Here is a 27,997-nt window from a genome sequence, read left to right as displayed (position 1 = left end):
TTCAAAACCAAACTAGGAGTAAGGTCTCATTTCTCTGTTGCCAACACGGACAGAACGTTACTAATGATACGACCATGATTATGCCTGTTTTTTACCGTTTCTTTCTTCTCATTTAATTTTAAACGAACACGTTACAATTAATTTTCCTCCTTGTTACCTAGTTTTATTTTCTTATATTGCAGTCCAAAATGATGCACATCGTATCTGTATATGATTACTGCTAAATCTATATACATAAAATAAAAGTTTTGTCTGTACATTGCTCAGAATTTGAAAAGAATGGTATTTCTGTATCGGTCATGTCCAGTGAAACAAGTAAATGCATTTTTTACTTTTCCGTAATGTCTTGTCTTGTCTTGTCTTGTCTTGTCTTGTCTGTCTGTCTGTCTGTCTGTCTGTCCACGCATCACGAGAAAACGGCTGAAGAGAATTTAATGAAAATCGGTATGTAAAGTCGGGGTATGAACCACTATAATCTAGGCTGTAAATAATTATATTAACGCTGAGTGAAATGGTAGTTTAGGGGAAGGCCGAAAATTGAGTTCTCAAATATTTATATATTAGTGGTTCTATCGATAAATAATACATAACTAAAGTTACATTAACTTAAATTTCCGATCATTTATGTCTTATACATTTTTACCGTACCAGCTATGATAACACAGATGTTCATGAATTTGTATTTTTGTTGCTAAGTCCATATCAACGCCGAGCTACGAGAAAATGGGTTAACAGAATTTAATGAAAATCGGTATAGGCCTACAGAGTCGGGGAATAAGAAACTACAATCTAGGCTATAAACAATTTTATTCACCCTGCATGAAATTCTAGTTTAGCGAAAAGCGCCTAAAATTTAATATTTAAATAACGGTACCTATGTTATTGGTCCTATTGAAAGTTACTACATAACAAAAGTTATAGAGAATAAAATTTCCGATCATTTGTGTTTTATGCAGTTTTGCCGTACCGACTATTATAAGAGTCGTATTTCAGAGTCGGAAGAAAACTAAATATGACGGCCTACAATATCGAAAGCGCATAACATTGACCATCTTTTGTTGTGTTGTTCTTTGTCTCTTATACTTCCACTCAACTTCGATAGAGGGGATTTCTGATGTGTACCAAGTATAACAGCCTGACTGAATATTGGTGGGAAATGGTTGGGGAGTTAGAAACTTTCTTCTTTAGCATGTCATTCCTCTGGTTCATACATTTTCTGATACTGTTGGTACGTAACATACTGGTTCATCATAGTATTCCAGCTATTCGATCCCTACTCTGACTCACTGTTTTGAATGAGCAGTGTGCCCATTTAAGGCAGAGGCTCACTTAGTAGCAGTAGCAGTAGTAGTAGTAGTAGTAGTAGTAATAGCAGCAACAGTAGTATATTTAGCAGTATGACGGGGTCGTACAATTTAGGCCTATTCCAAAGTATAGCACCACAATTCACTAAATAACTCAAACTTCAACCCAGAAAAGAGCCGTTTCTTAAGAAAAGCTTCTTCCTCTTCACTTTTATTAAATTCTACATTCATTTTATTCCAAATTAGCAATGAAGAGGGGGTTTATGCTCTGGCTTGGAGGGAAAATTTGCCTCCAAGTGAGATAGATTTTTCCGCCGCCGGTGTATTGAATTGAGATTTTCCGACTCATTGGGCACTCCTAGGAAACAGATTAGTAAAAAGACATAGGTTTTGCTCTGGGACTCTCCACTATTTGACTTCCCCCGCCGAAAAAAGACGAAGTGTTCACGGATTACGGCCGTCTGCGGCTTGGTCATTCCAGCTCCGGAAATTTGGACTGTCAGATCGGCAGCGATCGTTAAAAGTGAGAAAATGTGCGGTTTTTCATTTGATCGACTATTTCATTAAAAAGCATTGCTTTTAATCGCGCACTTCCTACTGAAGTCATTGTAATGACCTATGTTCATTTCAGTTGGGAAAACCACTAAGACAGTCTTTCTGAGGATTAAAAAGGCAGGTGGAGTGTGAGTGTCCCGCATTATAATGAAAACTCCCCAACCTGATTGTGACTTATGGTAGGCAAGCGGGCCTACCTTTACAATGAAAATGTCCTAATCCAGTTTTCATATGGGAATTCCCCGTCGCGTTTCTAGGGTAACGTTAAGAGCTGTGCAATTTAATACAATCTTGTTCACAACGTGTACACTACCTAACCTGGAATTCTGTATAAAAGGTAGAATTCCGTAGCGAAGCACGGGCACATCAGCTAGTAAATAAATTAATTAATTAACAAATGAAGTAAGGAAGTAAATAAAAATTTATTTCTGTGATCCTGGCGTGATATTGCTATCTATGTTTTGAGGAAAAGAAATGTTTGTGACCAAGAAAGGTGGAAGCTTAGTTATTTTTACACAGAGTTTGAAGGTGAAATTTTATTCCTTGCAGTGCACCTGCAAGTGCTGCCTATGATGAAAGTCGTAAAGGATTACTTTGCCACACTGAAAGTAAACTAAGAGATAGAGGAGATGATGATGATGATTGTTGTTTAAAGGAGCCTAACAGCTAGGTCATCGGCCCCTACTGGCACGAGGTGCAACGAATTGAAACGATAATTAAAAGTTCAAAATGTATCCACCGACTAGAATCTAAAACGAATGATTATGAAAAAATGACCATGAATCCAACACAATCAGTGGATGCAGTTCACAATGCCTTATTTTCTGAGAGGATGCTTGTTGACCAGAGGGGCCAAAATTCAGGTCGCCGACCCCACATAATAGTACTAATCACTGGTAAAGGAGAACCATGGTGTTCCTCGCATGGTGGTACTAATCACAGGCAATGTAGACCCATGGTACGTCATATATAACGGCACCACTCACAGATAACTCAGACCCATGGTTTTCCTCACATAGGGGTACTACTCATAAGCAATGCAGATCCATGGTGTACCTCGCATTGTAGTACCAATCACGGGCAACGCCCAATCCCGTGGTGTTAATCACATTGAGATACTAATCGGAAGTAACCTCGACCCATGGTGTTCCTGAAGTACTGGTAATCACCAATAGTCTAATGGTTCTAATTCCATCAACCCTTGGTCACCCCTCTCAGTTCCTTCTTACGACAGGCAAGGGATACCGTGGGCGTATTCTTCGTCTACGTCCCCTACCCGCAGTGGGGAAGAGAAGATTTAAATGAAAGGAAGAACAAAGGAAAGTTTGTATTTAAGAAAATGAACAACTAGTGAGACCGCTGCGAAAGCGAGTTATTAAATCAGCCATTTACTGATGAAAACTTCCTAAACTATATGTAAAGTCTCATTGGTTAGAAAATAACCCGACATGCCAAAAGTCGAATATTATTGCATAAGCCTCTCTTGCCCGGCGAAGGGCAGCAAAACGGCATGGCACCTAATTCAGAGGCGGACGAAATACCTGGGGAGAGATGTTCACCCTTGCCATCTGGATAGCTACCCACAGCTCCCTGCTATTTGTACGCGCAGGATCTTGGGTGCGAATGGACCTCTCCACCACGTCCCATAAATGCTTCATGGAGTTCATATCGGGTGAACGAGGTGGCCACATCAGTCTTTGAATTTCTCCCAGAATGTTCCTTGAACCAATTCTAGACAATGGGCCCAGTGGCAAGGTGCAATATGCTGCTGGAATATCTCGTTGTTGGGGGAGTAGGTGAAATTCATGAAGGGCTGCAAGTAGTGACGAAGCAGTCTAACGTAGCGGCCTGTCCAGGTAGTAGACCAGCAACGTGAACACACGGAGCCACTACCAGCGTGTGCGGTGCCTTGTGAACATCTAGGCTCCAGACTTCACGAGGACTGCGCCTGGTTGAAATGGTGGAAGCGAAGCAGTCAAGAAGCGCGATAGACTGGATATGGCAGCAAAATATATGTTTTCGCTCAGCTTGGCGCGGCTCAAAATGAATGTCCCACTACCTTCCTAAAGGAAACTAACTTTCCATTGTCTATTTTTGACGTTTAGTTATTTGGGCGCTCGCTTGAGCACCAGTGTGCCCACCATAGAGTGGGGCCAAAGTATGTAAACCTGGCGTTAATACGTATGATGTATTTAAAAATGTACAGATTGACACTATTTCTAAGTAACATGCGAATTAAGAACAAGACACGAATAGACAGAATATTTAGTTATATACACAATATAATGTCAGAAGAAAGTGAGTTCGCAGACAACCCATAATGTAATTATTGCATAATGTTAATACAGCCACACTACATGATTCGTAACTATCCCCGAAATTAAATTACAATTAATGTGTCACTAATGTACCACATACGCATTTTCCCACTTGATGTCTTTAGTTTGTACATTTCTGGATACAAAACAAAATGTATTTTAAATGGAAAACAGATGCACAAACTGTTTTAGTGGGTGACTAAAAAATCAACGCTTGTATTAAATGATCCATTAGGTTAGAAAGCTTGAAACAATACTACACGCTGACATATTCGTAAAATCGGTACCAACAATGGCGCCTTAAGATAAATCATTTACATGCATAAGGCGCCAGTAGGTAAAACCATTATGCATCTAACTAAAATAATTGTCCTACCTGAAGGTATCCGTACTGGAATAGGTTAAGAAATAATCACCTATGGGCCTACTACTAAAACACACAGAGTAAGTTTCCTTGCAGTATGCGCCTCGCCAGAAGTCAACTTAAGACTGACCCGTGGCTGTACGAATGAAGATAACGGATTTACATATGCACGCACGTATCAGTCATACAATACAGCCGTTCCTAAACTTGCAAATATCGCCCGGATCCTTTTAACATCTTATTACGAAACGATAATGTCAGAGTTTGACTGTGCAATAATACAAGTTGACTAGTACGTTCCGACGCCGAGACAGTGTGCGTTGATATAAGAACACACAACGAAATACAGTCGGGAAATCGCCCCTCCATGTAGGCTACTTACCCTGTACTATGCTTCTGAAAGTGAGCGTAAGATAGCCGTGCATGCATCTTGAGCACTATACGACATCGAGCCCTACACAGCTATGCCTGTGCCCCGATCTGAGAGTTATTCTATTCATGGGAAGAAGCATAATTAAGATAGTAGGTTCGCTTCATATAAGGACTGTAGCCAGGTGTTCGCACATATGCTGCGGTGAACCTGCCAAGCTCACATATATTGTTAAGCCACCCATTACTTGTTTCCTGCCATGCCACAAACCGCACTTGGTGCGGTGAGCACTGAACACGGATGGGGGGGACTATGCTCGGGTTTTCTACTGCGGTTATATACACTACACTCCATGACATTAATGACATATGCTCGGCATCAACTTGCTCATGCAGGTTTCCTTGTAATGAGAGTTAATTTCCAACAGCCGTAAAGATTTACGTCCGTAAATTGTAGCTTGCATCTTAAGGATCCATTTCGAGTCATAAATCGCACATCTCAGCAGATGGTCGACGCTGTGAGGGTGATTAAAATCTGGATTCGTGCAACAGAGCAGTAAGATTCTGTCGACAATCGCCATGTGGCAAAACACAGAAGCTAGGGCATTCTGATTATCTCTGCCTGTTTATATGGAGCTGTGTGTATTTAAAATGGAAGAAGTAGGCCGAACTCAAAGAGAATATTGTTCGGTACCTCTCTCTACGCCACTGTTCTCATGGAAAATAAGCGAAGTTCTGTAAAGCGAGTTGGTAGGTAATCTGAGGAAGTCCATAATCAAATAGAATTGATGACTGCTTCCCAATTTGTGACTTCCTCCTTTTAAGCGATAGACCCGCTGAGTGGAATAGTTGGATCAGGCATTTTCTATATCACTTCAAGATTCCTGGACTGATCTTGGTATAGTCAGAAGTCATTTAAGAGTGTTTAAATAATCTCGGTATGGTCATTATGTAGGTAGACATAATGCATAAAAGGAATGAAAATAAACAACTTCTGTTTCATTTGGGGTTTAGGAACATTGTTCTGGATATTAGAAAGGATAGGACAGCAGGTACATACGAGGCATAGTTCTGTCATTTTCCTCGTTAACGACCGGCGACTCAAACGTTAAGCAGTATCACCTCCCAGACAGTAACCAGGCTTATGTCCGTCTACACTCGCCTCTGTTGTGACCAATAGCAGATGGCTCCTGACCAATAGCATGCTTGATTTGTCAGTGACAGTACATATGGAGTATTTAAAAAAACGTGCCGGTCCTGAAGCCGGCTCGCTTGTCAGGTCTGCAGTGTTGCACAGCTGCACGCAGTTCTGTCCAGTCTTGCTGCTCGCTCTCAAATCCTAAGCAGTTCAAACGGAGAGTTGACAACATTGTGTCTCGATTTGGAGAAATCCTGTCATGCCGCGCACAAAAACACAACCAGGTAGGCTTCAAAAGCTTGTCGATCGTTAACGAGGAAATTACAAGAACTGCATGTACGTATGGCTAAAAGTAATGTTTATTATTACATGCTGAATTCGTCGTTGACGGATTGGTTTCTGAACAACTGCAGCAGTAATGCTATCAAGCGTAGATGAGTGGCAGCAGAAGGACAGATCATACCTCAATTAACAATAGCCAGTCAGTGATACTCGCCGCTGAAGGATTTCACACAAAAATCTGAATCCATGATTATCTTCACTACCTGTACAGAGCACGGTGAAACTGTACTAGATATAGACGATTAGAAACGGAATTTTCTACGATTTTTGCAATGTATAAGTTTTAGATACAAATAATATTTCCGGATATATTAGGAAGTTTTGAAAATTATAATAATTGTGAATATCTCCATGCTTATTCCTCGTATGGTAAAACACGTTGCCCATAAAAGACTGGAAATTATATTTTACACAACTACTGTATGTACAGATTTTCGATCCAGTTGATTCTACAGGAAAAATTTGACGTTTCCTGAATTGGTCCCCGCAATATTGCTATACCTCTGTATATTAATCAAATAATATGTGGTCTAGTGTACAAACCAGCTATCCCTGAACTTAAAGAGACAGTTCCAAGCACTTCAGTGATGTCAGCACAAAGAAATGGACAGAAGGACGGACGAACATTGAACTGAACCTAGTTTCGACCTTCATATACCTAATGAGAGATTTAAAAAAATGAAGTGCGACACAAAATATTTAAGTGTACAGACAAAATAATTGTACTTGTCGCGTAATGTCTATTTCGCATGCACAATATTAGCTGCATTGCTCCAAAGCTACTGTGCCTAGCTTATAATAATAATACCATTCATTTTACGTCCCACTAGCTACTCGTACGGTTTTCGGAGACGCCGATGTGCAGAATTTGTGTCCCGCACGAGTTCTATTACGTGCCAGTAAGTCCACCGACACGAGGCTGACTTATTTGCGCACCTTCAAATACCACCGTACTAACCCAGGATCGAAACCACTAATTTGGGCTCAGAAGGCCAGCGCGTTAAACGTCTGACATCACGATCATGTCCAAGAGACCTCCAATTTTTACATGGAATACTAACCAGAAGGATGGTACTATTCATTTCCAAAAGCTTACATACTTTGACCAGTATTCACAAACCCACAAACACACGGATGTGAAACCACGAATTGACAATAAATTACAATCTCCATAATTTGCCAGTTCAGTGGTCCTGCATGTCCATTTATCTGGCCTTTATTCCACCTGGCGTGCTAAGGTAAAACATCTGGATTTGAATTGAGACTCATTACAGTGAGGCCTTTAAAACCTTCCACTATCTTAGTTGCCGTCCACTCGGATAATAGTTACGACACTTGCTGAATACTACGGTTTTCTGTTCCTTGTGCAGTTGCACATTTTCGTGTGAGTGACAGAGAATGATTGAACTAACCAATATAAAGTAACAGTCAGAATTTTTCGGACAGAATAATCTATACATGTAATACCCCTGCTATTAAGGAAAGAACAGGTAATAAATTCAAAATTACTAAACTCTAAATTTACTGCACTTCGCAGGTACAGTAATTATCCAATTGCGATTTGTAGATGAGTTTACAAAAAAATACCTTTTGCTTATTTTAGATACGAAAATTTGCTGGTCAATATTTTTCGGACAGGAGATGTTGTGATGTTTCGAACATCACAGAATGTATTTGAAATTATCAAACTGTACAATTAATTAGTAAGATGTATATATTTAATTTATGATAGGCCATTTTTAGTTATTATGCTTATATATAGAGTTTTTAGTCATTTTACATTAGAATATCTTTGTATTCGGCAACAACGAGAAATGAACGAGTTAAGTCTTGATTAAGATATTACAACATGACCCGTATTAATAGCTTGCAGTAAATTTCCAGTAGCCCAAGGTCAGGCGACCGGATACGCCATGCTAATTTTAGCCCCTTACCATGAAAAGGACACCATAAAAATTGCAGAATTACACCGCGCCTCCATATTCTGGAGATACAGCTGGAACATGTTAACTCCTATTTTTCGAACTTTGCTACATGACGCTTACGAAGCGCGCGAAATTTCAACCCATATGAATAAACGTTACGAAATAAGATGGATATACAGCGATGGAAAGAAGGGATAGAACATCAGATCTTACTGGACCATGTGATATGGTAGATGGAGGGAGATTTTGGAGCCTATATACATCAACGGCAAGGGCTCGTGGAGGTCTTAATAGCTGAATAGCTTAACGTCTTAACGTCGGAAGGTCTTAATATCTTAACGTCTTAATATGAAAACACCTTAACATCTCAGCGTCTGATGGTCATGATGATAGAGGAAGGTCTTTCTCCTCGTTATTATACGAGAGAAGTGAGAACAGACAACAAGAGGAGGTTCTCCGTTTAGTTTACAAGTTCACTTCGCATCTGAGTAGACCACTACTCAATGTTCCTCTCATTGAGGACTGGCTATCTCAATGACGAGAGTTGAAGTTTACGAGAGACCGGTTTTTGACATGTCTGGAACAGGGGATCATTTTGTTATATCTTTAGTTACGCTACGTTTCTGTAATACGGAATAATACACGTGTATTATCTCTTTGAACGCAACCCACGGCGGTTTTGATATTAAAATTAGGGATAATTACCAGATTATGTAATGAGTATTATAGGAAGTGTTAAGGTCAGAAAAGTCGTCCAATTAGTGGGCAATGCACAAATCGTAAATAGGACTGGTACTTACGAGAGATGACAACGACAGAACGAGAGGAACATCAAACAACAGCTGCTACACCATCGAAGGTGTCCAGATACCAGAATCTAGAAATGGTGAGCTAATGGCATAAATTACTGCAAGTCTCCACGTAACAGTTCATTTTATTAAATTTTAGTTCATTAAATTTTTCTTTTGTTTCCGTAAGTTCATTTTTTCATTAATACGCCGTCACGTTTATCATCCTAATAAATCGTTATTTTAATTGGTAATTTCATAAATTCTTATTAATGATCCTTAGTTTCCTAGTTAGTATGTACTTAATTGTTAGTGTTCTATCACCCCACTTCTGGGAGGTATGTAGAGTCTTATTACTTAGTACTTTAAATTATCAACTATCGTCTTCAAGCCATAGGTTTGAAGGGTGGCGCCCGAGATATATTGTTTATAGAGAGGAAAATCAGCGAGTATATATTTATATTAAAATTAAGGTGACCCGGCACGTCACAATGTTTAACTACTCAAGGCGTGCTTTGCACTTGTTATGCGCTGTGCAGGCAGGTCCCAGTCAGTGCCTTCCTCATGCACAAAGCAGACGAAACGATTCATGACTGAAACAGGACGCAGAGGAAAGAACAAGTGCATTTCATCAAAGGCAATTAGTACTCTAATACTCCATCATGAAAAAGGGAAAACATTTCGACAAAACGCAGATTTGTTAACGATGATACAAATTTTGAAGACAGAATTGAAAATTTGCCTCAGACAGGCCGCCCGAGAGTCCTTACTAGCAGAGAAGAGAGGGCAGTAGTACGAAAAGTGAAAAGAAATCCACGTCTTACTACAACCACTATTGCTGATACAACTGAGAGCTAGTTTGGAAAGATCAGTGCAAATACAATCCGCAGGGTTTTATATTAGAGGTGAGTATCACGGGCGAACTGCAAGAAGGAAGCCCTATACCAAGAAAATAAATAGGATCAAGGGACAACGATTTTCTAAGGAGCATCTTAACAAAGACACGAACTGATGGAAGATTAATTTTCTGCGATGAATCGAAATTCAACGTTTTTGGCTCAGATGGTTGCATCGTAGTTTGGCGACAGCCAAATAAAGAGTCTGAAGAAAGAAATATGAAGGCAACGGTACAACATGGAGTGGAACATGTTATGGTTTGGGGTTGTATGTCGCCTGAAGGAGTAGAAGAGCTGGGTTTTGTAAACGGAAACATGGACCACCACCAGGAATTCGAAAAAACAACCTGAAGAAAAGTGCAGAAAATATTGGAGTTGGGAGACTGTTTTAAATTTTATCAGGACAACGACTCGAAACATACGGCCTATAATGTACGGCTATGATCGTTGTACAACTGTCCTAAAGTTGTGAATCCTCCCCCCACAAAGTCCTGACATAAACCCCATCGATAATTTATGGGATATAATGGAAAACAACAACCGAATACTTCCCAGAAATTCCAAAGCTGAAGTGAAGAGACGACTGCAAGAGGAGTGGGAAAAATTATCCCATTCTACCACAAGAAAACTCATGGAGAACATGCCGAGACGCCTGACTGAAGTGCTTCGCAGGAAGAGAAGAATCACGAAGTATTAATATTCCTACATGCAGTCCGGCTCCATGGCTAATCGTTAACGTGCTGGCCTTTGGTCACAGGGGTCCTGGGTTCGATTCCCGGCAGGGTCGGGAATTTTAACCATAATTGGTTCATTTCGCTGGCACGGGGGCTGGGTGTATGTGTCTTCATCATCATTTCATCCTCATCATGACACGCAGGTCGCCTACGGTAGTCAAATCAAAATACCTGCGTCTGGGGAGTCGAACATGTCCTCGGACACTCCCGGCACTATAAGCCATACGCAATTTCATTTTCACTCCTACATGCACTCCATCCTTCATATTTTTGTTGTACTTTCACTTTTGCCCGAATATTTATGAACAGGCCATTCTGTATTACTGTAATTACATTCATAAGTTTCAAAAAAATTGTGTATCATGAAATGAAGTGCACATTTTTGTTTTGTATCTGTATGAGTAACGCACATGGGAGGCTAGGGTTACAGATCCATAACAGACTATATCTTAACAGATTTAGAATTCAGGAAATCTGTTGGGAACGTACGGGTTTTTCGGGGATTTTTCGATGAAACAGACCACTATTTGATCTGCAGTGAACTAAGTATCTCTAGGCCTAGGATAGAGAAAGTGAAATCTGTCTGCAAACGAATAAGGGCAGAAAATCTCCAGGACGAGGAAATTAGACAGAAGTACATGGATATGATTAGTGAGAAGTTTCGAACAGTGGGCAGTAAGCAGGCTCAGGATATAGAAAGAGAATGGGTGGCATACAGGGATGCTGTAGTAGAAACAGCAAGGGAATGCCTAGGAACGACTGTGTGTAAAGATGGGAAAAGGCGAACATCTTGGTGGAATGATAAAGTGAGAGCAGCTTGTAAACTTAAAAAGAAGGCTTATAAGAAATGGCTCCTAACAAGGGCTGATGCAGACAGGGAATTTTTCATAGATAAAAGAAATAGAGCGAACGTTTTTGAATCCAAAAAGAAGTAGGTGAAGATTTTGGTAATAACCTGGAAAGGCTAGGTCAGGCAGCAGGGAAACCTTTCTGGACAGTAATAAATAATCTGAGGAAGGGAGGGAAAAAGGAAATGAACAGTGTTTTGGGTAATGCAGGTGAACTCATAATAGATCCCAGGGAATCACTGGACAGGTGAAGGGAATATTTTGAAAATCTTCTCAACGTAAAAGGAAATCTTCATGGTGGTATCGTGAATAACGGAGCTCATGGGGAGGAGGAAAATGATGTTGGTGAAACTGCGCATGAGGAAGTGGAAGGGATAGTAAATAAACTCCATTGTCACAAAGCAGCAGGAATAGATGAAATTAGACCTGAAATGGTGTAGTATGGTGGGAAGGCAGGGATAAAATGGCTTCACAGAATAATAGGATTAGCATGGAGTGTTCGTAAGGTACCCTCAGATGGGACAAAAGCAGTAATTGCAACTATCTATAAGCAAGGGAACAGGAAGGATTGGACCGGGCGAGTTGGCCGTGCGCGTAGAGGCGCGCGGCTGTGAGCTTGCATCCGGGAGATAGTATATTCGAATCCCACTATCGGCAGCCCTGAAGATGGTTTTCCGTGGTTTCCCATTTTCACACCAGGCAAATGCTGGGGCTGTACTTTAATTAAGGCCACGGCCGCTTCCTTCCAACTCCTAGCCCTATCCTATCCCATCGTCGCCATAAGATCTATCTGTGTCGGTGCGACGTAAAGCCCCTAGCAAAAAAAGGAAGGATTGCAACAACTATCGAGGTATCTCATTGATTAGTATATGACAGGCAAAGTATTCACTGGCTTCTTGGAAGGTAGGGTGCGATCGGTCGTTGAGAGGAAGTTGGATGAAAACTAGTGTGGTTACAGACCATAGAGAAGCTGTCATGATCCGATTTTCAGTATGCTCCAGGTAATTGAAAAATGCTACAAGAGGAATAGGCAGTTGTGTTTATGTCTCATAGATCTAGAGAAAGCATATGACAGGGTACCGACGGAAAAGATGTTCGCTATATTGGGGGACTATGGAATTAAAGGTAGATTATTAAAATCAACAAAGGCATTTATGTTGACAATTGGGCTTCAGTAAGAATTGATGGTAGAATGAGTTCTTGGTTCAGGGTACTTACAGGTGTTAGACAAGGCTGTAATCTTTCACCTTTGCTGTTCGTAGTTTACATGGATCAACTGCTGAAAGGTATAAAATTGCAGGGAGGGATTAAGTTAGGTGGAAATGTAGTAAGCAGTCTGGCCTATGTAGACGACTTTGTCTTAATGGCAGATTGTGCCGAAAGACTGCAGTCTAATATCTTGCAACTTGAAAATAGGTGCAATGAGTATGGTATGAAAATTAGTCTTTCGAAAACTAAACTGATGTCAGTAGGTAAGAAATTCAACAGAATTGAATGTCAGATTGGTGATACAAAGCTGGAACAGGTAGATAATTTCAAGAATTAAGGATGTGTGTTCTCCAAGGATGGTAATATGGTAAGCGAGATTGAATCAAGGTGCAGTAAAGCTAATGCAGTGAGCTCGCAGTTGCGATCAACAGTATTCTGTAAGAAGGAAGTCAGCTCCCAGACGAAACTATCTTTAATATCGGTCTGTTTTCAGACCAACTTTGCTTTACGGGAGCGAAAGCTGGCTGGACTCAGGATATCTTATTCACAAGTTAGAAGTAACAGACATGAATGTAGCAAGAATGATTACTGGTACAAACAGGTGGGAAAAATGGCAGGGGGGGTACTAGGAATAAGGAGATAATGGTTAAGTTAGGAATGAACTCAATGGATGAAGCTGTACGTATAAACCGGCTTCTGTGTTGGAGTCAAGTGAGGCGAATGGAGGATAGATTACCTAGGAGAATACAGGACTCTTATGGAGGGTAAGAGAAATAGAGAGAGACCAAGACGACGATGGTTAGACTCCGTTTCTAACGATTTAAAGATAAGAGGTATAGAACTAAATGAGGCTACAGCACTAGATGCAAATAGAGGATTGTGTCGACATTTAGTAAATTCACAGAGGCTTGCAGACTGTACGCTGAAAGGCATAACGGTCTATAATGATTTATATATGTATGCATGTATGTATACATGTTCATTAAACTAATTAAACTATACTGGATGTGTTTGACATTCATCTTTTTGTGTTAAATATAAAGGAACTCTGCCTGTCCGAAAACTTATGACGGTCACTGTAGTGCCGGACGTGCAACAATCCACGATATTATAAAGAACAGGGCGAAAATAAACATTTGCAAAATAACAGTGTAGGCTACTTTCTTTTCCCAAATACAGTGTGCAATGTTAAGTTTACTTCAGTGGTTTGTAAGTTTTCTTAATTGAAGTTACGTGTACAGTATATTTGAGTTATTACCTTCAATATTGCTAGTATGTGCGATTACTCACGAAAAGAATGATCGCATGACATTGTAAAACATCCTCGCAGACAAACTTATCAGAAACAGTTGAACTTATAGACAAGACAATGTTTGTTGTGGGTATCGACATGGGAGGTGCATTACGGTATATTTTCATAAATAAAATTAGGTCTGTTGAAATATTAAACCCGAAGAACACACAATACCATGCCCTCATACATTTCTTGAGCGATTATACGTCACATGTAATATCCACAGCCTGTTTCTAGTCATTCGAGCGGGTCATAAATGGAATGAATTAAAGCCCCCATCTATCGGCAAGGATAGGAATTGTGCCGCCTACCAAAGCCTATCGCACTCCTCTGGGGCAATGATTAATGACTTGACAGATGAAGTGAAATGATATTGGAGAGTGCTGCTGGAATGAAAGATGACAAGGGAAAGCCGGAGTATCCGGAGAAAAGCCTGTCCCATCTCCACTTTGTTCAGAACGAATCTCACATGTGGTGACCGGGATTTGAACCTCGGAACCCAGCGGTGAGATGCCGGCGCGTTGCCGCCTAAGCCAGCACATAAAATATTAAACGGAGTGCATATATTAACCTCCAATGTGTACCGTAATTTTTTTCATTAAAATCAGAAGTTATAGCCTATAAATCCCAATAATCCGGCTTTTAAATTAATCCCGCACCCTTGCGGTCCTGAGATGGCCGGATTACCGGATTATCGAGGCTGTACTGTATCAGCTACTCTAGGACCTTGGCAAGTGAAATCTATCGGGACAACCCATAAATCGGACCTTCACCTCTTTTTGGAGCCCCAGTGGTGTACTGTGCCTTCTCTTCAAGTCATGTGTTATTGTAATCACTGGCCTGTAATGCAGACCGTCCTTGTATCTCTAAAACATGATTCATCTGGACGGGAATCAATTAATTTCATCTATGTGTGTTGGACTCCCCAGGGCTATCACATGCATCATTCCAAAAGAGCACTTAAACTCTCAGAGGACAACAGCTGAAATACGTGTAGGTTTGCTCACAATATGCTACAGGGAAACAGGAACGCTGGCGGCCGTCAGTGGCGCACAATTCATATTCACAGATAATGGCAACGTCCCAAATCTTGGCCGCATCCATCCGGCTTCAGAGAATGATGTATTAGCTAAACAATTTCATAATACAAAGGAGGAACGGAGAAAAAAGTAATTTTCAAGCGATCAACTAAGTTTGAAATAAAATTTCCAACAACTCAATTTGTATGGAAGGAAGTTCATGAAGTTCTATATTTAAAGAAATTAACAGTATCTCATGGGCTCGTTTCCTGACCAGTCAAGGGATTTTAATTCTAGACTGAGGGCCGGAAAGGTTTTCACTCAGACTCGTGAGACCTAATGAGGAGCTGTCTGCTACGCGAGCAAGTGGACCCGGTCACGAAAGCCAAGCATTACGGCTGAAGATGTCACGCTAATCATCTGTCACTCCAATATCTGCAGGCCATATGGATGAGCAGCAGTCGTATTGACAAGCCAAGCCTCTTGATGAGCCATATATGCCACAAATTTTAGTTTGGTTTATCGTCACGGATCAAACCCATTCTGTTTATGAGAAATAACTGTGGGATACAGAAGTGTTGGCCCTCCAGTTCCATGGTACAACACAAAATCAACTCTAAGTAAGCACTCGAACCAAGCTGACCTTCAGATTCATAACGACCTAACATAGAAATTTCCACGTTTTAGCATCATGTTGCTGGTAGCTGGTCAAATGTAGTGCCACCTGAACATTCTGAGGTCTATGAGTATAATCACCACCCGCATGATTGCTAGTTCGAGTCTGGCATAGAGCATTATGTTGTCCTATGCTGTTTATTTAATAGGGTGGCCCAGCTATGATTTTCACCTCAAATATCTCCTGATCTGTTTAAGATGCTTTACACTTAGGTCAAAGCAATAAGAGGCACGTGAAGAAACGTGCAATGTGTCTCCAGTGCTTTAATAAGCACCAAGACAGCGATGCCAATTTTTTTTAATGGAACTGTACTCATTTCTGACGCGTGTATAGTTGATCGCGGGCAGCCACATTCAGAGATGCAATGATATTCACAACCAGATAAGTAGCACTGGCGAAAACGAGTATTGAAGTGCGCATGTTTTCAAATGTGGCGACCTCCTGTGGATGGGGGATGAACACCAGGAGTCTACGTTACCTGTTATTAGTACCAATATATAAGAAACACCATGGGCCTACTCACCAGTGATTATGATGGGCCGATTACCTGGATTTTGGACCTCTTTGGAAAATTAGCTACATCTCAGAAAATACGGTATTGTGAACTGGATCCACTGACTATTTTGGATTCATGGTCATTTTTACATCATCGTTTATTTTAGATTCTACATTTTGAAGTTTTACTTATCACATTTCGTTACACCTCATACCATTAGGGGCCCTATGACCTAGCTTTTAGGCCCATTTAAACAACGAACATCATCATATTTATCATCAACATCTCGTCAGGAGTTTGTACTCCGGAGCAAATGTACCAGTCTCCATCTCGTAACGGCGCCACATTTGAAAACGTGCACACTTCAATACTACTCTGCACCAGAACCGCATGTCTGGAAATGCCTGCATAGCTGAATATGGCTGCCGACGACCAACTATTGTATCTATACGACAGAAATAGCTACTGTACCTCAGTGCATAGTAAAACGCGTGATACACACTGCACGTACTCTCAATGAAACCCTCATTGTTTGTTAATCCAGGTGAAGTCCGGATTCGTAGCTAAATGGTTAGCATGCTGGCCTTTGTTCCATGTAGTTCCGGGGAATTTCAACTTTCATTGGTTAGTTCCACTAACTCGGGGGCTGTGTCTTAATTTCTTAAACATTAGAATTCACCTTAGGTAGGGTGTCCTCTTCACTGACGCACTGGTCGTCTATATGGCTTTAACTCGATAGGTAGGAGAAAACTGCCTATCGCTGCCTTCAACAAATCAAGGAGACATCTGAAATGAAAACCTAAGGTATGCCACCCAGAACAACACATTTATATACTTTTCTATTCAAGGTTATCCTTGTATATGAATATAAACTCGTAAACAGGAGTAAAAATCGAAATATAGACAATTAACTGGCTAATGGCTTGTTCCTTTCCACTCCGGTATCACCCGAAGCTTCAGACAGCTTTCCAACAGACCCCCAGTCAACAGGCCAGTCTCGTTCCGGACTATATTAAGACATTACATTTTACCAAAGCTGGAATTAAACCTGTGACTTTCTGATCAGTGTTATAGTAACCAACAGATGCTTTGATGTCGATGAAGCGGTAATAAAACTAATTAACCATTATTATTTAATCTTACGAAAATAATCTCTCTCTCTCTCTCTCTCTCTCTCTCTCTCTCTCTCTCTCTCTCTCTCTCTGTGTGTGTGTTTTACAGAACTAGTAGGTAGGAAAAAGGGGGGGGGGGGATACCTAATGTCATGTCTTCGGAATACTGATCCGCAGGCCTGGTGCATGCGCACGGTGCAAGAAGGTGCGTTTCAACCTTTGGTTTTTTTTAAAAACTCCGATTTAACTTCCCTCCATGAGTTGACCTTTATTTAAAGGTTAGTGTTTGCCAGTAGAAAGTAATGTCCGGTCTTTGAGTGTTAAAAGTTTAGCGTAAAATCGTGAAAAATCGTATATATATCTATATATAATAACTTGTCCTGACTGACTGGCTGACTGACTGACTGACTGACTCATCATCGCCGAACCAAAACTACTGGATATGAAGAAATGAAATTTTGGGGATGCGTTCATATTAACATGTACGTGCTCGCTAAGGAAGGATTTTTGGATATACCGTCACTAAGGGGGTAAAAATTGGTATTTAGTTCTCCTTTAAAATTAAAGAAACACGTATTTGTTGTTGCTAAGTGGGTGAAAAGGAAGGGGGGTGAAATTTTTAAATGATTATATCCGTATCTCAAAAACTTCAGAGTTTACAGATGTAAAACTTAGTATTTGGAATCTCCTTTAGAAATAAGGAAACACGTGTTTTTGGTTTTTACAAAATCCCATTAAGTGGGGGTGAAAAAGGGGGAAAATTGGCTGAATACCTCTCATGAGGATACTTATATCTCAAAAATTGAAGATGTTACAGACAAGAAAATTGGTATTTGGAGTCCCCTTTAAAAACAAAGAAACACGTATTTTTTGTTTTTGAAAAATCCAGTGAATAGGCGGTGAACAGGAGTGACAAACGGGGTGGAATTTAAATGATATATCTAGGCCTACAATATATCTCAGGCACTTAACATGTTACAGAAGTGAAATTGGCATTTTTAATCCCTTTCAAAAACAAGAAACACGTGTTTTTTGTTTCCGAAAAAAAAACACTTGGGGGAGGGGGCGAGGGGCGGGTAGAAAGGACTGAAAAGAGGGTTGAATTCTTTGTATTAGGATACTGATATCTCAAAATTGAAGACGTTACAGATGTAAAAATTGGTGATTGGAATCTCATGAAGAAATGCATATTTTTTGTTTTCGGAAAATCCAGTTAGATGAGGGTGAAAAATTGAAAAATTAGTTAAATTTTTTGTATGAAGATACTTATATCTTACGAAAACTAAAGTTGATATAGACGTGAAAGTTTGTATTTCGAATCTCCTTTAAAATAAAATAAAAAAGAGCATTTTAGGGGAAAATAAACTTGGGGGAGGGGGTGAAAAGGAATTTAATTCCTTTTATGAGACACATATCTCGAAAACTGAAGATGTTACAGTCATGATAATTGGTATTTAGAAGCTCCTTTATAAATAAAAAAGGTATTTTATTTTTCGGAAAATTCACTTAAGGAGGGAGGGTGAAAAGAAGTGAAAAAATTGAATTATTTTTATGTGGATAATTATATCTCAAAAACTGATGGTTACAGACGTGAAAATTGGTGTTTGGAATGTCCTTTAAAAATAAAGAAACACGCATTTTGGGGGGGAATCAACTTTACGGGGGTGGGGTGAAAAAGGAGTTGAATTCTTTTTGTGAGGATATTTATATCTCAAAAAAAATGATGTTACAGACATGAAACTTGGTATTTGGAATTTCTTTTTAAAATACAGGAACACGTACTTTTTGTTTTCGGAGAAGGCACTTAACGGGGGTGGGTGTGAAAAGAAGAGAAAAAGGATGTGAATAATTTTTAATGAGAATGCTTATATCTCACAAACTGGTGATGTTACAGACGCAAAATTAGTACGCGGGATCTCCTTTAAAAGTAAAGGAACACGTATTTCTCTTTGTTTTTGGAAAATGGGAAGGACTAAGAAAGAGGTTAAATTCTTTTTATGGAGATTCTTATAGCCTATCTCAAAAACTGAAAATGTTACGACGTGGAGATAGATATTTGGTATCTCCTTTAAAAATAAACATTTTTTATTGGAGAGAAGACTGTTCTTATATGTACAGTTCTATGCTGCATGGTCATCTTAGCCCCAAACGGCAATAACACAAACGTGGTTTACAAAGAGTTTCCGAGGTAAATGAAACTCAATTTGTCGGTAATTTTCAGATTTTCAGATAATGTCTTTGTATAGCACCGAGGAACGATTAGTTTTATTATTTTACGAATTCCATGCGAGCGAAGCCGCGGGTAACTGCTAGTAGGCCTATATATGTCCCATTATGGCTATCCACATCACATACGAGTGTTAAGCTATTAGCCCCAGTTAAATGATGATATACCTAAAACACTGAACGTATGTTGAACATAAAATCTTGAAATGTTCTTCACCAAACGAAAACAAAAAATAATTCATGCAGTAAAGGGTTAACTCCCATTTAACTTCCCGCCATGAGCTGACCTTTATTCAAAGGTTAGTGTTAGTGTACCGACATTTAACTTCAAACCAATAAGAGACTGGTGTTGCCAACAAGTAAAAAAAGAGGTTCCGCCAACATTGGATACGAAAGAACACTACTAGAAACTAGATGCATCAGCGCAATTCTGTGCACCCGACTATAAATGTTTGAAGTGATACACTGATCAGTGAAACGTAATAAATATTCGAGAAGCTGCAGTTATAGGAGTTCTGGCATTGCACATCTCTATCGGAACTCTGGCTTTATGCCTGTTTTAGTTAAAACTGTGTAGTGATGTTGGAAATTAAAGGAATCATACAAGAGGCTACAGAGAATCCTATGTTAATTATCATAGTACATGCTTCCCATATGCCCGTGTCACTCTGATGGGTTGTGCCCTACATCACAAAGACGGCGAAACGAAACACTTCGCGCGAAATAACAAAACACATTTAATCAGAAGGAAAAAGACGGACGGAGACACCCATTCCCTGCGCTAGAGGTTAAAATCTCCGGCCCGACAGTCCCCTGACCCAAAAGCCACTATGCTGACCATCTAGCCAAGGAGCCAGACTGATTGATAAACTAAAAAAGATAGATACATTGCTGAAGTGGTTACTGAAAATATGGAACTTCTAAAACACCAGCAAGATAGGAAGTATAGTCAAAATTACAACTTACGTGCTCGCATAAAACAGACTGTTCTATGACATATGATAATGATAGAGTTCAACATTCTTTCTACATTTTATTTTTGTTAAATGTCACAATAAATCCAATCCCACGGATTTTTTTATATCCAAGCACTCTTAAACATTAAGCACGTGTGCCGTGATTCTATTACGCAGTCTTGAGCACTTAACGCAAGTGTCAAATTGCGTTATTCATGCGATCCCATGTCCACTACATTTAAAGTTACGGATCACTGCAAGCCTGACTTGCATTTCTGATACGGCAACATTATTGTGTTCCTTATTGGCAAGAGCCAACGTATGAACCAACGCTATCAAGAAAATACTCCATTTTCTGCAATTGCGATGGTTTTTTGTTTAATCAGAGTTTGGGGATGGCAGATTGACACGTGGAAAAGTGCCGGTAAAGTGTAGAAAATATTTGTTATCTACAATTAAGAGCACCTGAAACATCAATATGGAATTTGTATCTAAGGGTGATGCCTGCTGCCACCTTTTAATGGATATTTTTGTAACTTCCAAAATCGTGGAGGCGCTTAGTTAATTCAGCAAGGCTTGCATACATTTATTTATTTATTTATTTGATACCGAAATCAGTAACGCTACAATAGTGCTGAGAGGAATAGCCTATATTGCATGCTCTTTGGTAAAGGAACTTCCACTTAACGACATATTAAGAACATTACATAAAAATAAATCGTGAGCATTCATCAATAGCTTCTAAATCCCAATTCAATAATGCCCACTTATAAAAAGAGTTTATATTAACAACTACATGTCCGACAGTTTCTCTACATACAGTATGCGTTGATCCTTTTGATATATTCTAAAGCTCACGAACCCTTGTTTCAGTAGGAAATAATTAACATTGAAGGACGGTTAGGTGAACTGTGTATTCACTCCGATTTTCGGATGTCCGCAAAGGAAGTGGTATTTCAAGGTTTATATAAGATAACTCCGTCTAGTTAGCTTCTGGCACACTGAAGGACTCCTCCGAGACAAATTCCGGCAACCCCATATCTCTCAGCATCTGTAGAAATTGAACAAATATTAAAATAAATAATTTAATGAACATGTTCATTAACGACATATTAAGAACATTACATAAAAATAAATCGTGAGCATTCATCAATAGCTTCTAAATCCCAATTCAATAATGCCCACTTATAAAAAGAGTTTATATTAACAACTACATGTCCGACAGTTTCTCTACATACAGTATGCGTTGATGAACATTTAATGAACATGTTCATTAAATTATTTATTTTAATATTTGTTCAATTTCTACAGATGCTGAGAGATATGGGGTTGCCGGAATTTGTCTCGGAGGAGTCCTTCAGTGTGCCAGAAGCTAACTAGACGGAGTTATCTTATATAAACCTTGAAATACCACTGAAGTTGGCCGGGATTAATCGCTACTGGGAACAGAAGAATAACGACTACTTGTCTGTGCCACTAAGGTCGACTTCGAGGGAAAATGAGTTGGGCGGATTAAGTCGAGAACATTCAATCATACAGGAAACAATAAACAAAAGAATGTTTCCGAAAATTTAAGAGTTACAAAGTCGAAATTGCTAGGGGGTGCATAATAGCCGAGGGGCATAGGGACTAGCTTCTCAACAAGGCAGCCGCGGCTCAAATTTCGGCCAACGCATGTGGGAATTTTTAAATGTAATGTCACGCCCTTTTGGTTCGGATTTAATGTAAAACTGGAGGTCCCGTAGCTATGATCATATCAACAGTCGTGGAAAATACAAGCTTTCTTGCTTATTCAAAATGGCTGATGTTGTGGTTGATTAGATGTCCAGCTCCTTGGCTGCATGGTCAACGTCGCGGCATTCGGATCAAAGGATGTCAGCAGCCGAGTTTGACCACGTCTGGTTAATACTTCTGACACGGGGACTAAGTGTTAGCGTTTGTGAATACAAATGTACTCAAACTCGAAACACACCACACTATTATTCGCCACAGAAACACACAACGTGGAAATAGATATAACCCTCCACGTAGGGCTGGCGTCAGGAAGGGCATCCGACAGGGCCAAGTCAGCTTGTGCGACGCACCAGCGTGTGGGAAAACCAGGAGAAGATTGTAGCTTGTTAGAAACTGTTGTTTGAGTCATCAGTCAATACAGTGGTTTCAACCTGTGCTGATCTTTTCACATTTTTAACTACTGCATCCTCCATCTGCTCCAATCTGCTTGTCATGTTCATACCTTGGTCTACCCATACAATTCTTACCTTCTACACTTCCCTCGAAACTCAACTGAACAAGTCCTGGATATCTTAAAATGTGTCCTGTCATTCTCTCTTCTCATCAAATTCAGCTTAATCCATCTCATCTCACCAATTCGATTCAGTATATTTTCATTCGTGATTCGATCCACCCATCTCACCTTCAGCATTCTTCTGTAACGATACATTTCAAAAGCTTCTATTTTCTTCCATTCTGAGCTAGTTATCGTCTATGTTTCACTTCCATACAACGCCACGCTCCCTACGAAAGTCTTCAAAAATATCCGTAATTTCTATATCAATTTTCGAAGTGAGTAAAGGCTGGAAACTATCTCTCCAACTTTACAAACCTACAGAAATATGAAATACCTTATCTAGAAGGTGAATATCTGAGGACTGTGGCCTCACAAAAAGTAACGGAAGTCTTGACATTTTCAATGCATTCCCATATGAGTATTATGCAAGTTCAGAGATCAGTAGCTACTTCCGCTGTTTGTGTGAAAATACAGTACTATGTTTTATTACTGCTCCAAGTTTAAAATAAGCCATATGGTCAATAGCCCTAGCGTTGACCCGTTAACTTTTCCCATGCTGATGTTAATTTCCGTTGTGCTTTGCAAAATAGGTCATTGGTTACAAGCCGTTGCTCAGGGCCAGCGCCCGCTATTACTTCGTATCCGACATGTACTTTTTGTTTTTGTTGTACAATTTGCTTTACGTCGCACTGACACAGGATCTTGTGTCGACGATAGGATATGAAAGGGCAAGCAATGGGAAGGAAGCAGCCGTGGCCTTAAGGTACAGACCCAGCATTTGCATGGCATGAAAATGGGAAACCAAGGAAAGCTATATTCAGGGCTGCCGACAGTGGGGTTCGAACCCACAATCTCCAGAATTAAAGCACACAGTTGCGCGACCCTAACCGCACGGCCAACTCTCGCGGTTTATTTATTTATTTATTTATTTATTTATTGTCGTTAACGTCAATTCAATTGCTACAGTTGTTCGAAGACACGAAGATTATCGGAATTTCATCCCACACGAGTTATTTAATGCAGTGGAAATCAACGATACGGGGTTATCGCATTAAAACACCCTCCTGTACTCCAACCCTCAGCTGGGCTCGAACCAGCCAGTCGTATCTTGGGGACAGAACGACAGTTATTAACCGCCTGCGTGACTGAGTTCGCTGTTGTACTTACCACCACCAAGTACAGTATCCAAACCTGGACGTTGCAACCCAGTCAGTACGCTCAGCTAGGCCATAGACCACTGATCAGGCATTGTGAGTCCAGTAACGCTCAGTGTTCTTAGCTTCCGTCCTCGGGGGCCCGGGTTCGATTCCCGGTACTGCCAGAAATTAAAGAATGGCAGGAGGGCTGGTATGTGGTTGAAATGGCACATGCAGTTCACCTCCATTGGCGGTGTGCCTGAAAAGAGCTGCATTCCCTCCGGATGAGAACACAAGTTTATTAGGCATTCTGGGTCGGAGTTTACTTGCGATTGGGTGTCCTAGTTCCGTTCCTCTCCTCCTGTGGCCAACATCACGTGGGCTATCCATCCGTGAGGGGACTAAGCTCAATGTTGCTTAACTTCGGAGATCTCACGGATTCGGAGTCTCAACATGGTTATGCCGTTAGCCTGTGTACTTAAGACACATGCAAATAATTCAGACCATTGCATATCATTTATCGCAACATTAGAAGAAGGGGGCGCTGAGGCATTGGTTTGCCACTCGGTAGTCAACTCGAGTGTCACGGGTGTAATACCAGCGAATTCAGGAGGGACTTTTACAAGGACCAGTGCGTGGAGACTGGAAAGGTACCCGTGGCCTCGAACCCTGGATCAAGTTTCACATTGAGCGTGGGTGCTCTGCCGACCCACATAAACGTAGGAGCATGGTGCTGAATAAGAAAAGAAATTACGGAAAAGTCAGGGACGCACTTCCTTTTTCACTGGTCATGCATAAACAATAAATGTCAATGTTAAACATATACTAAGGATCAAATTGCTTGCATGGGTAACGAAACAAAACGCGGCAGACAGACAGAAAGGAATAGGTGCAATGTTGGAAACTGTCTATTGACCAGAATTGACCTGAAATTCACAATGGAAAGTGGAAGGGGAGTATCCACGTGCCTGAAATGAGCAGAGTCGAGTGCTTTGCATTTCTGCATGAATAGCAAATGAAACTACCATATTTGTGGTAATTATGGACGAGTTATCACGACATTTTCATTCAAATTATCGTACAGCATTTTGCCACAATTGTTGCAGTAGAATTATTTTAGAAGCTATCAATATTTGTCATCGTCACACTCTGGAACTGCACTTGGGTACGTATGAACTGCCAGATAACCTATGCTATTCTGTTTTTTCTTCTTTTTTGGCGTGACTGTACTACTTAGGCCAAAGGTTAAGATACTGCAGGAGTTCTAGAGCAAGAAAGAAGGTCCATATCATCACGTTCTTGGAGTCGGTGTGAATCGAGCCAATAGAATAGCATTGCATTCTCACCTACCTCGAAACTTCGGCGATATAATCAGTGTGCTACGAGAAGATCACATGCAAAAATTAGCTGCTGAATAGTTAGTGTAGTAAGCTTCGGTTCAGAAGGCCCCAGGTTTGATTCCCGACTGGCTAGAAGTTGTAACTATGTGCGGTTGATTCCTGTATATCTGAGATTGGGCATTTGTATTAAGGTAGTCTTAGTAGACATCTCTTCATCTACAGCCGGGCTGAGTAGCTCGGACGGTAGAGTGCTGGCCTTCTGAGCCCAAACTGGCAGGTTCGATTCTGACTCAATCCAGTGGTATTTTAAGGCGCTCCAATAAGTCATCCTCGTGTCGTTAGATTTACTAGCACGTTAAAAAGGAACTCCTGCGTGACAAAATTCCGGCACCTCGGTGTCTATGAAAACCGTAAAGGTAGGTAATGGGACGTAAAACATTAACATTAATTATTATTTTTTATCTACACACGACACACTACACCACAAATCACTATCGAAACACCCAATGCAGCCATCCACACATGGTTGGCACTAGGAAGGGCATCCGACCGTAACATTGGGTCAAATCATCCAAACTGGGTAAAATGTTATTATTATTATTATTATTATTATTATTATTATTATTTCTGTTTTTGTGTGTAGAATTATGATAGACCCTGATGGTCAGTAATCATTTGCAAAACACCCGGACAGTCATTTCAACGTGCATAAGTGAGGGTGAACTGCCATATTGAGTCATGCTATCCAAAGGCATGTCTCATGAAATATCAAACCCATCAAAACGGGATTTGTTTCAAGACAATCTGCTTTCCGTCGTACCGATACAGGTAGGTAGGTCATATGGTGACGATGGGATAGAAAAGGGCCGGAAGGAAGCGGCCGTGGCCTTAATTAAGGTACAGCCCCAGCATTTGCCTGGTGTGAAGATGGGAAACCACGGAATACCCTCTTCAGGGCTCCCAAATTGCAAGCTCACAGCTGCGCACCCCAAAGCCAATGGCCAACCCGCTCGGTGGGATTTGTTTCAACGTGAACTTGGAACCTATAGGTACCTCCATTCCTGACGTTGGAAAATATTTTTTGGGTGATATGACTTTGAAGATCACGTTGCGTCCGGCTCCTTAGCTGAATGGTCACCGTTCAAGCCTTCGGTTCGGAGAGTGTCGGGTTCGATTTCCCGGTGGGTCGGGGATTTTAATCGCTTCTGGTTAATTCCTCTAGGGGACTGTGTGTTTGTGTTTGTCCTAATACATCCCTCTTCATATACATACAACACACCACACTATCGGCCACCACAGAAACACGTAACAGTGAATACATCAACCATAAAAGGTTGGTCTCGGGAAGGGCATCCTCCTTAAAACAGGACCAAGTCCACATGTGGGGGATAGTTCGTGCGTGCGACCTCACCAGAGTGTGGAAAAAGCCGTAGGAGAATAAAGCTGAAATAATCCTTGCGAAAGATTTCAACGTAATGTTAATACTGAAAGGCAGAGTAATTATATTCAGTCAAACTGTGAGAAATCTTGGAGTGATAATGAACGAAACTTATCTTGCAAATTTTAAATTGGTCTGAACATATTAAGCGTGATTGTAAAGAGATATTTTCGATGCTTCATTCTCTTATAAATAAACGGCAATATTTTGCCATGTAATGCGAAAGTCAAACTCATACCATCACCAACGCTTTCCATCCTCGACTACTGTTATGTTATTCTTGTAGACGCAACAAAGAATTCAAACTACAATGAGTGCTTGTTGTCTTAGACTTACTTACAATCTGATTTATGATACACAAGTCACCCCACACTACCACGCTATTTCATGGCTGAAACCTGATAAACAATGAACGTATCACATACTGAACAGACATACCAACTGCTCACTGAAGGCAGGCCCCTATACATTTCATCCCAACCAAGTACTCGTCCTCCTTTCTCAGTAGTAATTCCCACTCTGGTTCCTCCCTTTCTATTCATATCCGCCGATCCTCTATGTATAACAATTCTTTTGTTGTGACGGGTTCTAGACTTCGGATTTCCTTGTCTGTCCATGTCAGAGATACCACCTCACTACCTAAATTTAAGATCACTTGTCGAGACTGAGTGAAGCCGACTAATTTGTATGACTGGATGAGTGAATGACTGTGTGTTAGAAAAGGTGTAATTTATTATTGTGTAGATTATATACTACTCTATGCTCTGTTCCCACTGATGTATTAATATAATGGTTAAGTGTAGGAGGGGGCCAAGCCAAGAGCCCTAACTTCGCCACCTACAAAGGCATAATAAATAAATAAATAAATAAATAAATAAATAAATAAATAAATAAATAAATAAATAAATAAATAAATAAACTGAATCTCATTCAATGTAACTCCATTGCTGAAGGAAGTAAGATACAAAGCACAGCAATATGCCAATCGAATGCCCAAGCGTGGTGAATCGTGTAATTCTTCCCAAGATATGGCAGTTTGAATGATTCAACTACCCATTAGTTCCGACGGTAATGTAACAGCTGTACTATACGTGTACTCCACAATGGTTAGGGCCTACTGGCTTGCAGCAATAAATGCAAGAGAATTCCTTTATAGCGCCTCCTTATGGCATTGAACAATCCCTTGGCAGAATATGAATGAACCACGTAGAATATGTTGAAGTA

This window comes from Anabrus simplex, chromosome 2 (genome assembly GCF_040414725.1).
Source record: "Anabrus simplex isolate iqAnaSimp1 chromosome 2, ASM4041472v1, whole genome shotgun sequence".
Classification (NCBI taxonomy): Eukaryota; Metazoa; Arthropoda; class Insecta; order Orthoptera; family Tettigoniidae; genus Anabrus; species Anabrus simplex.
This window is presented reverse-complemented; position numbering follows the sequence as displayed.